A 13,376-nucleotide genomic window follows, 5' to 3' on the forward strand; every position below is an offset into this window, starting at 1 on the left:
TTAAGACAAAAAGAGCCACTTGGACCCGTTTCCAAAGAAGAAAAAACTGGGAGCTGCAAAACTCGTCATTATAAAAATAACTTTTTTGTCACTTTTTATTATTTATTTGTTTGACCCCTCAGAATTACTCCTCCTCATAGAAATAAACGTTAAATTAACAATTACAGATAGGAATGACTACATTCAGGAGGCTCACAGACAACTTTCCAATACCGCCTTTTACGTTAAATTAACAAGTTACCTTTGTGTGTGTGTGTGTTCTTCACTCCCCTTTCAATGCAGTGACCAGCGTACATGCCCCTTACAATGTAGCAGGCGGGTGGGAAGGTGACATCGGGACAGTGCATGACTAACACACGCACCGCCCCCATGCGACGTCACAGCCAGTACAGCGCCCGCCACAGTGGGGAGTGTCATGGTGCACAATGCGCCTCCTCCCCTCGCTAGTATCCACCCCGGAGCCGCGGCAAAGGTGTAAAAGAGCCACATGCGGCTCCGGAGCCGCGGGTTGCAGACCCCTGGGCAAGATAGTCCTCAGGGTCCCTTCCAACTCTGTGATTCTAAGAAGTTCTTCAAATATCTTAGTAGCAGGAGATCATCTAGGGAGGCTGTGGAACCCTTAGATGACAAGGGAGTCAAAGGTACGCTAAAGGAGGATAAGGAGATTGCAGAGAAGCTGAATGAATTCTCTGCATCTTTGTTCACAGTAGAAGATACAAGGCAGATCCCAGTGGCTGAACTAACATTTGCAGAAAGGGAGTCTGATGAACCATAGTGGTGACAGGAGATGAAATTCTAGGGCTGATAGATAAAATAAATACTGACAATACACTAGGTCCTGATGGCATGGATGGAAAATAGCCAGAATAGCACCATTTTTTTTTTTCACGGGACCCAGGGAAATTACCAAGCTTAATGTCTGCCCTGGGGAAATTGTGCTTCTTACGTATGGTATCTGCTGTACCTTGTAACTTGCACCTTGTCTATGTACTGATATGATTTGGGTATTAAAGGCTTGGGCAGAAACCAAACTGGGAGTCCGAGTTCATTCTCTCCCTCTCTCTGTCTCTGTCTCTGTCTCTCTCTCAAATTAAATTTTCTGTTTTACAATTTAGAATATTCATTTAAACATCCTTAAAATATCAATGACTTCCCTTCTTCTTCTATGGTTCATTTTGCATATCATAAATCCCTGCATATTTTACATAAACTAAACCATTCCGTATTCCATTATTATATCCATCAAGACCTATTTACACTGTTGAATTTAACTTAATTCTGCCAACGTTTTCAAGTGTACACAGTCCCCCAACATATATACAATAAACATTTTCCAATCTCCTTTAAATGAATGTCCTACTCCTTATTCTAAATGGTAAGTCCGCAGACTGCACATATTCCATCAGCTTAAGTTGCCATTCTTCTTTAGTTGGGACCTCACTCGTTTTCCATTTGGGGGCTAACGAAACTCGGGCCGCAGTAGTGGCATGCATAAATAACCTTTTTTGACACCTGGGAAATTCCATTTGAATTATCCCCAACAGAAAGGACTTTGGGGTTGTTGTTTTTGGGGGGTTGGGGGGGGAGTACAGGAGTCCGAGTTCTTCGTCCGGCAGCAGATGTCAAGACAACAAGCTTCCTTGCACCATGCGGAGGAGCACTCATGTTTCATTAGATTAGACACATCCTGGTGTTTAATCAATGTTTGTGTTTGTGCTGCTTCCAGAGACAGGACAATTGTAATTGTCATCTCTGGTATTTTGAACAAGTCTGTACAACTCACTCTTAGATGCACAAAGTGACTTAAGACTCTTGCAACAACTGTTTCCAAAAGCCTTCTGGTGCATCGGGGTATGAAGTATCACGTACGGGAAGGATGCTGCAAAACTCCCCTCCCTTGTGCAACTGTTAGCAAGAGAGTTGCAATCATTCCTAAGAGAGTTGCAATCATTCCTGTTTCATGTGCTCATTTAACAGCGGGTTTGCTTTCCAAAGCAGACTATTATTTCAGAAGCCGATGTTGCAAGGTGCAGCAAGGGATGAATCGGAAAGAGACAGGAAGAAGGGCTTAATTATTTTGTTCTGGAGTTCCTCACTGGAATTTGGTTCTAGTATTTGTTTGTTTGTTTATGCATACCTCTCCATTCTTAAGGAAATCAGCCCTGAGTGCTCACTGGAAGGACAGATCCTGAAGCTGAGACTCCAATACTTTGGCCACCTCATGAGAAGAGAAGACTCCCTGGGAAAGACCCTGATGTTGGGAAAGATGGAGGGCACAAGGAGAAGGGGACGACAGAGGACGAGATGGTTGGACAGTGTTCTCAAAGCTACAAGCATGAGTTTGACTAAACTGCGGGAGGCAGTGGAAGACAGGAGTGCCTGGCGTGCTCTGGTCCATGGGGTCACGAAGAGTCAGACATGACTAGACGACTAAACAACAACAAATTTGTTTGTTTGTTTGTTTGTTTATACATACCTCACCCATCTGGCTGGGTTTCCCCAGCCACTCTGGGCGGCTCCCAACAGAACGTGACTGGAATGTGTTTTGAGAATGGGGATCTCAGGATATGCAAAGTGTCCTTCCTTCACACCTACCTCCCCAAACATCTGGAACGGGGTGCGAGGAAGGCAGGATGTCCAAGGCAGGAAACATGACCTCTCCCGAGTGGCCCTAGCCATTGTGGAAATGGCCTGTTGCTGCATCAGGCTTGGAGATTACACCCCCCCCCAACTCTGTGGTACTACAGGCAGTCGTGCTCAGAGTACACCCACTAATACTGATAGATAAGTCTGTTGATTTCAGTAGTATGACTAAATAATTAACAAATCCTGCCCTGGCCGAATGGTACCTCTGGGTGTGAACGAAGGTCCTCTTGTCTTTATTTTCTGTTTGCTGCCAATATTCCTCTATCCACCCCAGCCCCCTTGCAATAGTTTTATGTATATACTGTGAGTTACATGTACAAATTTGCAGCAGACAACTACTGCTACCCTGCAACAAATCAGCTGGGCAGTAGCACCTGCTGAACAGAACAGTACAGGAGACAACTGGAATCAATTCCTAGTTCTGAACTGTATTCAAGGCTGAAAAAGAAGTAAGGTGAGAGATGTGCTCAGATATTCCAGCTCCCCCCCCTTTAAAACCCAGAACTTCACTTAAAACTATGGGGACACATATGTTTGAGCACTGGAGAAGGTAGCTGAAACAAGCACAAGCCAAGAAAAAAATTCAGAGTGGTGCAGCTAGATTGGGGGGGGGGGGGCGCTATCATGCCTGAAAGCGGATGGTGGCATATGGGGACATCCCAATAAGGAAAAGCAGTTACCGGTACTTTAAATACCGTGAGCCATTTGCTCTGGGAGAGATCATTCTGCAAAGCTCCTGCTCTTCCCTTATGGGATGCTGTGGTTTGGCAAGCAGCTGATGGCGGGAGGAGCCTGTGGGTAACACAGTTCTGCCTTGGGCAGGGAGTGAACTAGATTCCTGTTGTGATAGATTAAAAGATACAACAGCAACCAGCCCAAACCCTTACAGGCATCCCTGTTTGCCTGATGCATCCAAGTCCGTGTTTTAGCATAGTCAGTTTTTAATTTCTCCTCCTCCCGATGCTTTTGCATGTCCTCGTGATGGGAATCGATTGTGTGTTATCCATCGCTGTTGTAACATGTGCCCGTGATTGCTTTCAATCTTTGACACTAACAGATACAGTCTGAAATACTTGGCTCTCGTCTAAGACGATGCACTCAATATGTGTTGCTTATGTCCCATGGAGACTTATTCATTGCTTATGCCAGCAATGAAACACAGTGACTCCAAGAGCACTCATGTGGAAATTCTACTGAAAACAATGAGACACTTCTGAGCAAATAGGCTTCAGATCAGCGTGTTATGCAAATCACATGATTGTCAAGCATCCTTCCTGGTATATTTCCATAATTTCTGTACAGTGGTACCTCGGATTAAGTACTTAATTCATTCTGGAGGTCTGTTCTTAGCCTGAAACTGTTCTTAACCTGAAGCACCACTTTAACTAATGGGGCCTCCAGCTGCTGCTGCGCTACCGGAGCATGATTTCTGCTCTCATCCTGAAGCAAAGTTCTTAACCTGAAGTACTATTTCTGGGTTTGCAGAGTCTGTAACCTGAAGCGTATGTAACCTGAAGCATATGTAACCTGAGGTACCACTGTACATTATTTGGCTAGAATCTTGCTTCCAGTTAGGCTTCTTAAATTTGATTTGTGACTGAGAATTGAAATAGCCTGGCTGTGTGCCGAGAAAAGGTTGCCCACCTCATCTTAGAAGAACCTGTGGCCCTAGATGCTGTTTGACTCCAACTCCCATCATCCCTAACCATTGGCCATACTGGCCAGAGAGGATGGGAATTGGAGTCCAAGCGCTTCCATAGGGCCACAGGTTCCCTATCCCTACGTGAGAATGAGACGGTCCATTGTTTGCAGTGTCAAGCTCTGGTTGCAAGGGTGGGACAGACTGCTGTTTCTCCCACCTACAACTGCTACATTCTGTCCTGGGGGACGAGTCAAAGCCATTCTACCTGCAGAAGTTGAAAAGTTTGAGTAAAGAAAAAAACCCAAGGGAGCAACTCCAGCCCCCCAAAAAGCAGTCTAATAAGAGCTGAATTTGTTCAGTGGCCAAAGAACGCTGAGTTCTTTGCGGGGGGGGGGGGGACCTGGAAAACTACGGGGAGAAAAGGAATGCAATGGAGTATCTTGAATGAAGGCTTGGCTGGCTGGCTGGCACACAGAACAGGGCCACTCCAATATGTGTGCTTGTTGTATGCTGCAAGCTCCAGTTGTATGCATATATCAAGACCTGATTGCATGATGTGTACACTGGAATGTACTATATAGTACACTGGATTTCGATTAACGTTTCACGCCATGTAACATTAATGTTGCATTCAAAGTCATGCATACTGCCAGGCATAGAGGACTTTCTGAAATTGTGAGTTACCTACTTATACAATTAAGTCTTAATATAGCAGCTTAATTAAGGAGCCATCAGTCAAGACACTTTAATTAAGGTGTTCATTGCAGTTTGCTCCTGGAAAAGAGCAGCGAGAAGCAATAAGTCGAGTGACCTTTTCCATGTGTTTGAATAGCCTGTGTAGCATTGGCTCCAGGGAATAAGGAGGACAAAAGAACCAAGATGATTCCTTTTATTGGCTTTCAGGGCACTTCCAAACTATTGCTATTTTGGGGTGTGATTCATAAATGGCCTAGAGTTAGGGCTGAGCAGTGAGCTGGCTAAGTGTGCTCCGGATACTGAATTGTTCAGGACAGTTAAAACAAAAAGGGATAGTGAGAAACTCCAAAAGGACCAAGAATGAAGCCGTGGAGTTATTTCAGTGAAGCAGGAAAGCTCCACAAGAGAAATTAAGGAAGCTAAACGAAACCATTTTCAGCTCGGGGGCATGGCCAGTGTGCAGTCCCTTGCACATGCACACAACCTTGCTGGCTTTGCTCTAGCTTCACAGTTGGAGATGGTATGTCTCTGAATACCAGATTCTGTTGCACTCAGGTCCTGCTTAGAGGCTTCCTATAGGCACCTAATGAGAACAGAATGTTGGACCATGGCGGGCCTTTGGTTTGATCCACCATGGCTTTCCTTACGCTCTGAGAAAGTTGAAAGGAAATTCAGGACCAGCCAGCTCGGGCACTCTGCTGCCCGAGGCAAAGTACAGGATATCACTTTCTCACGTTCCATGTCCTTAAGTAAATTAGACTGGAATTAATTCTGAATTAAACAATGGGGAGAGAACAGTGTCTTCCACAAAATTTGAGAGCAGGCTTCAAGCTTTGGAGACACACCACAGGCTGGGCAGTTCCGCACTCCAGCTTACGCTTGCACTTCCTCCTCCCGGCATCTGCCGCCTAAGGCAGCTGCCTCATTCTGCCTAATCTAGTGGTGAGAAATTTATCTTCTCTACCTCCCACAGTTGACAGATGGGTGGGACCAGGGGCGAACAAAGGCATCATGACACCCGGGGCAGGGCATCGCTACGTAGGGCGCATGTGCTGTGGCGCTACATACAATTCATGCACCATACATAGCGACGCTGCACATGCGCTGTACATAATGGTTTGCCGGTGGTGCTGCTCCAGCGCTGTGCGGACGGTGCCGGGATCCCTCGGTCGCCGTTACAGCTGCGAACGGAGGATCCTCTGTAGCAACGACGGAGGGATCCCACCGCTGTCTGTTCGGCACTCGAGTGGCGCTGCCAGCAAACCGCTATGTACAGCCCATGTGTGGCGTCATTACATACAGCACATGCGTGTGACATCACACATGTGCTGTACATAGCGGTTGGCCACTAGGGCCAGGATCCTCTGCTCGTGACTGCAGCTGCGAATGGAGGATCCTCCACATGCGGTTGCGGTGGCTGCTTGCGCCACCGTGAGCCCCTGTGGGGTGCCTTCTTGTCACCCCCCCGACATGGCACCTGGGGCACACTGCCTCCCCGTTGTGACTCCACTGGGTGGGACCCCTGGCCCGTCAATCACACCAAGTAACTGATACCTGGCAAAGTTCCACCGAGGTTACAGCAACCTCCTTTGCAGATATGCTTTCAGCACCAATAATCTGGTTGGCACTGGGGGCACACCGTCAAGAAGGACCCCTGTGACTACCAATCACCTGATCGCTAGCTACAGAGAGCCCCTTTCAAATCTCGTATCACTGAAGCACATTGTGTGGGCCGTCTTTTTTTTTTTTTTTTTACATGTGGCAATCTTTCATTGGGTACTGTCTATCACCACGCCCCCTACTTCCAGTTTCAATTAGTCGGGAAATAAAACTGACACTTCAGGAAGAATCAGCTGGTATAGGAGGTGGGAAAATAAACTCTCTCTCATGCCCCTGTTCCCCCATCTCATTTGCTCTCCCTGTCCTGCCTTGGACATGTGTGCTATGTGAGAAATTGTCAGGATGCTGTCAGTGGCTCCTGGCTGGTTGCCCAGGAAAGTATAAAGACAAGGGAAGGTTTCTTACTGTCCTCTTTTTATTTCATTCTTTACAGAGAGAGGCTTGGGAATACAGCCTCTTGGAATAATGGCCTTGTCCCACGTGAATCTCCACCCCCTCCGTCTCTCCCACTTCCTCATTCGTCACTTCTACGGGTGCTGTTACATGCCCTCTGTCTTTGAGCTCTTCGCTTTCCTACTTCCAAGGCTTGCCAGGTTCTGGGGGAAGAAGGTCTGAAATGCTATCTAAAGACACCATATCTGTCAGCTGTCACCCCTCCTTCTCCTCCTCTCCCATTATTTCCCAACTTTCCCCCTCATCTGCCCCTGAGCTATGACCTCCCACAAACCCCTGTTGTAAATATATACAGTGGTACCTCGGGTTACATACGCTTCAGGTTACAGACTCCACTAACCCAGAAATAGTGCTTCGGGTTAAGAACTTTGCTTCAGGATAAGAACAGAAATTGTGCTCTGGTGGGCACGGCAGCAGCGGGGAGGCCCCATTAGCTAAAGTGGTGCTTCAGGTTAAGAACAGTTTCAGGTTAAGAACGGACCTCCGGAACGAATTAAGTACTTAACCCGAGGTACCACTGTCCTGTCTTCCTCTTCCTCCTTCCTGGAAGCAGCAGGATGTGGAGGTGGTCTCCACCATTCCTCCTCTGCCCAGTCCCTGACAGAAATGTACTTTTGATTTTCTTCTCTAAGCTGTTGGTGCTGGGTGAGTGTGTAGAAATTGGAGTCACGCCTACTCTTGACTGGCTGTTCTTTGCCTCTCTGTTGCTGTTCAGCCAGCTGTAACACAGAGTCTTACGTTTGAAACTGTTGTTTTGTATGGAACCAGCAAATTGAAAAACATGTTTGTTAAAAAAAGAGAGAGAGAAAATCCACTGTTTTGTACACCTTGAAACATTCTTGAAATGTTTGCTTTGTTTGAAGTTCACTGTTGTGCAAATCCATTGACATTTTTTTAAAAAAGGGTGCACGTGCACAGGTAAACAATTATCTTGGTACAGGCTCATGAAGGAGATTGGTTTTCTAGAACTTCCAGCAGATGAAGAAGTACTAACTGACGAGAGGGGACAGTAAGACACAGTGCAAACACTAGTGTGGACAGGAAACATTGAAATAGATTTCGGAGGCATAAAAGTAGCGCACAAAGGTGCACATGAAAAATTGACCCACATACACATTATCACCTTAATGTGGACGCAGCCTTGGTTTGTCACCTACGTGCTGTGATTATACAATTACAATACGTTTCTATGAAAATCTCAAAGTCAGAAAGGCACGTATATATCCAAGGAGAAATCTATGTTACTCAACACACGAGCAGAAATTAAAGAGAGAGAGAGACAGGTGTGCAATACAAAGTCAACCTGATGAAGAAATAGCGCCATCTTAGTTGTGAGTCACACCGGTGACTGAGAGCAGGTCTCAGGTTCACACATCAGATTTGACATTCTAATGGATGTGATGAAATTAGCATCATGGAGTTGTGTCTTTTTTATATATAAAGTGAAGTAACATTTCCTTTGCGTCACAGATACACAGTGGAAAGTTACCACATACTCAAAACCTTCTGAAATTTCAGTTCTCCGGACCACAGGTGTTGATATGCAAATCTATTGAAAGGATCAAGTGTTCTCTCTCTCTCTCTCTCTCTCTCTCTCTGTGTGTGTGTGTGTGTGATTTCTAGCAGAAGCCCTCCCTTTCCACACTGTCAGACTCAGCCAGCATGACCAATAGTCAAGGATGATGGGAATTGTAATATAACAAAGCGGGTGGCGCTGTGGTCTAAACCACTGAGCCCCTTGGGCTTGCTAGTCAGAAGGTTGGTGGTTCAAATCCCTGCAACTGAGTGAGTTCCTGTTGCTCCGTCCCAGCTCCTGCCAACCTAGCAGTTCAAAAGCACGCCAGTGCAAGTAGATAAATAGGTACCGCTCCGGCGGCAAGATAAACAGTGTTTCAGTGCGCTCTGGTTTCCGTCATGGTGTCCCATTGTTCCAGAAGCGGTTTGGTCATGCTGGCCACATGACCCGGAAAGCTGTCTGCGGACAAAAGCCAGCTCCTTTGGCCTGAAAGCAAGATGAGAGCCGCAATCCCATAGTCGCCTTTGACTGGACTTCACCATCCAAGCGTCCTTTACCTTTACCTTTTATAACAAGCTCTGGAGGGCAACAGTTTTCCTGCCCGTAAGATAAAGTGTGTCCCACAAAGCTATTCATTTTTCTCTAAGATAATGTTACCTAAGATAACATTACCTTTTGACCAACCACATGACATCATACTTCATAGCAGAGGCAATATCTAAGTATTTTTGTTCTAAGAATCTCCTCTGGTTTGCGCTTTTCCATACCTCTGCCGTGATACCTGCATGGCATTTCCACACACTCACACAGGCAGTTATTTTTTCCTGAGGTGATCTCACAGTTCCTCCTAACTGTGCTGTTGATGAGTAGAAACCGTTGGAAGAGCAGCACCAGAAATATGTGTGATGTGAGAGGGTTAGGTGGAAACTGAGCGAGCGTTTGTTGCCTTTTAGAACTGCTAGGCAGACTTTGAGAAAGGAAAGGCATTAAGAGTTTGTGGTTTAGATTTTTCCACTGGAAACTCAATATATTCATATGAATTTGATTCTCGAAAGGCTGTAACAAAAAGCATTTCAAAAATCAGAAAGGGTGAAAACAAGAGTAGAGTCAGATTTCGAAATCAAATGTACTGGATGTGCTGCATTTGGTTTTTAGAAAGACTATACATTTGCTTTTATATATATTATATTATTTTATATTATCACGGTCCTGTACAACTATTACAGGTGGGGGTTGCAGAGGAGGGAGGAGGGTCTTGCATACACTTGTGTTTAATATTTATTTTTCCCCTGCATGCACAATTTTGATGAACGAGAACCTTCATTCCCATTAGCATGCTTTTTTAGGAAAAGGTAATCTCAAAACTTATCTACAGTACATCTTTCTTTGATTCCACCCTCCCCCCATTAATTTCAAATGTTTAGTTAATCAGACTAGGAGCAAAAACGGAATTCTTTTTAAAAAGACCAAGGTGTTTATAAATAATCAAAGTCAGGGTTTTGCATAATCTGCGACTAGTTTGTGAACTACTCAAACACATTCAGAATGAAAAACGCTTTCCCATCTCTACTACCCAGTTAATTCAAAAATAAGGTTGGGTCTAAGGGCCTTTCCAGAAACTGTATTTTCCTTGGATGGATTGCATAGCTGCCACTGAACCATTAAGATGACATCACCCCGCAAGTTTACTCAGGCTGCTAACTCAGAGCTAAACTAGTTCCTATCAGAAGCAGAAAGCTGCTGTTGCGCCATATATGTTCTCTCTCTGTTCCCTCCCTTAGACATAAACACTGTGTGAAGTAATGTCATTGCCCCACCACCAACGATGCAAAGGGAACATAGGAAGCTGACTTAAACCAGGTCAAACGATGTCCATCTAGTCCAGCTCTGTCAACTCTGGCAGCAGTGGCGTAGCGTGGGGGGTGCAGGGGGGGCCGGCTGCACCGGGCGCAACATGGGGGGGGGGCGCTCGCACTCGCAGTGCTAAAATCAGTGCTAAAATTCACGGGTTAGGGGGCGCAAATTACTTGCCTTGCCCCGGGTGCTGACAACCCACGCTACGCCACTGTCTGGCAGTTATTGTCCAGGGTCTGAGCCACAGTTTCCCATTGGCTGCTACTTTTAACTGGAGATGCTAGGCTAGAGACTGAACCTGTGCTATTACAGAATAGCTATAGCTCACAAGCTCAGCAATGTTTCCTGTCTTGACAGGTGGTTATGGGATGCTGATGAAAGGGAAGCGAGTGAGCTGTAGAGCAGGGCTTCCTAAACTTGGGTCTCCAGCTGTTTTTGGACTACAATTCCCACCATCCCTGGCCAATGGGTGTTGTAGTCCAAAACATCTGGAGACTTAAGTTTGGGAAACACTGCTCTTGTGTAGTGGCCACACATCTTTTCCCCTAAGTCTTCTCCAAAGAGACAAAATAGGGGTAAAACAAGGACAGTGGTTTAGCCAGGGATGAAGGATCAGGAAATGCAAGAAGCCAGCTCACCTTTTTCATGCGGGCGGCATTGCAGGACGGAGGAGGCTTCACTGGGGCCCTGATGAGGGAATTTAAACTGGCTATGCCAGGATGGATTAGATTTAAAACAGATCAATTTAAATCACTAGTCAGTAAGACTTAAATCACTAGTCAGTAAGACTTGATTTAATTTTTTTTTTACAGAAAGACTCATTCTTGCTGGTATAATCTTAATATTTACAACCAGATGAAGGTTTCATTTTTGGAATAATAAATTTTCAGAGTAGTTTTTACAGTTATATAAAAAATAACTGATTTGATTATACAATTAGAAATACATTGACAGATAATTATGAAATTATTGCAATGTTTAAGAAGTTAACTGTTTGTATTTGCACAACTTTTCTGCTGTACTTTATTGGAAGGAGAAAAATAACCATTTCCTTAATAATAATGTAAACAATTTATTTAAATAAAACAATAACATTATAGCAGATCTATCTGATGTGGTTAAACGGTTTTTTTTATAAAAAACCCCAACAACCTTAGACTGAGTTTTAGCACACATGAAAAACTTAAAACAAACCCTTATTTCCTGATGAATAGCCTTTGGACTATACTGTAACCAAAATAGAAAATTATCTTTATTTGTCCTCCAAAAGCATTTTATTTTAAAAATCTGATTTATATGTTTTTAAAATCCGATTTAAATTTTAAAAATCCAATTTTTTATTTTAAAAATCATTATTTTTATCCACCCTGGGCTGTGCCCTTCCTGACTGGCCTATCAGGAACCATATCCTGGCCTGCTCCCTGCTTTGGCAAATGGGGGTGCAGGCCGGGGCTTGGGCTGTGCCAGGGGTGGAGCCGACGGAGCTGACGGTGGACTTCCCTCAGATTCACCCCTTGCCTATTTAAGCAGCCAGCACCTGGGGCCCAGTCTGTCAAGCATTTGCTCGGTTGGTGGCTGGGCACTGGGGTAATTCTTTGTTTTGGACGGAGGGAAGGTTGTAGTCTCCGCCTACCCCTCCAAATGCTGGGGTATCCCGTTAAAGGGATCCTGGGGGAGTGGCCATGTCCGCATGCCCAGGGGGGCCAGGACCAAAGGCACTCCCCCAGATGGCGGTCCCTGCGGGGGTCTCCCTGTTGGGTCTTAGGAACCCCCAACTGGATTGACCACGCGTCACTTCCCGCGGGCGGGAGTGCCCCATGCCCAAGCCAAACCTCTTTCATCTGTATTCAATAAAGTTGTGGCCTGTTTTGACCCCAAACCAGTCTCATTGGTCTCTTGTTACAGTGGTACCTCTGGTTGCAAATGGGATCCGTTCCGGAGGCCCATTCACAACATGAAAAGAACACAACCCACAATGGCGCGTCTGCGCATGCGCGGGTTGCGATTCTCCGTTTCTGCGCATGTGCGTGACATCATTTTGTGCGTCTGTGCATGTGTGACCCTTTCCTGTACTTCCGGGTCGCCACGGGACGTAACCTGAAAGAACGTAACATGAAGTGGATGTACCATGAGGTATGACTGTATTTGGGTTGGGCTATGGAAAGTGCAATGCCTGGTCCTGCAAGGGGCAGTTGGAGCCTATGCTGTTATGGATTGGGTAGGGGTGTATTGATGAAGAAGCAGGAGCCAGCCAATCAACACCATGCGCTACCATTTTTTGTTGCTAACTTGCATACCTATCTTGGCTTTTTATCCATTTGCAAGGCATTTTGAACAGAGGGAAGCAAGGTAAAAAATATTTCTAATCTACCCATCACTGTAAAGTAACCCTTGCCCTCCCCACCCACACCAATGTGAATGGTTCTGAAATGATAAGCTCTTTTATCCTTCCTTTCCCCACTTTTCCCCATAGATCTGCCAAGCTGGTGCCTTCCATATGTCAATGGACTACAATTCCTATCTTTCCTGACCATTTGCTATGCTGATTGGATTGGGGCTGATGGAAGTTGTAGTTCAACCATGTATGGAGGGCACCATATTGCCTAACCTTGTCTTATGCTCACCATAACCTCATGCCATCTACAATCTTGTAAAACATGAGGCTCTCGTCTAAAATATTCATCCTCCTCTGTTATGTAGGGACAAAAGAATTCCATTATATGGTGCTATCAGTAAAATGAGAAAACATAATGATCTCTATAGAAAAATTATCTTTGTTTGGAAAGCCCCAAAGTTTGAACAACCGAGGGCAGTTTCCTACATGATATACCAGCAAGTTTTTACAGAGAACTGCAATTAATTCTGGATCTCTGAAGAGTGCATTGTGTTTGCAAATATGAATGCACTGCATTCATATTTTAAATTTGTATATGGACCTGAAAACAAATA

At 45.2% G+C, this 13,376-nt stretch overlaps 1 protein-coding gene across 1 annotated transcript in view; it reads right to left on the reverse strand.

Moving 5' to 3' along the window:
- The window catches only part of SHOC1 (shortage in chiasmata 1), a 250,942-nt gene that overhangs the window by 92,529 nt on the left and 145,037 nt on the right, over positions 1 to 13,376 (reverse strand). The window lies entirely within an intron of this gene.

This window comes from Podarcis vaucheri (genome assembly GCF_965113315.1).
Source record: "Podarcis vaucheri genome assembly, chromosome: 17".
NCBI classification, from domain to species: Eukaryota; Metazoa; Chordata; class Lepidosauria; order Squamata; family Lacertidae; genus Podarcis; species Podarcis vaucheri.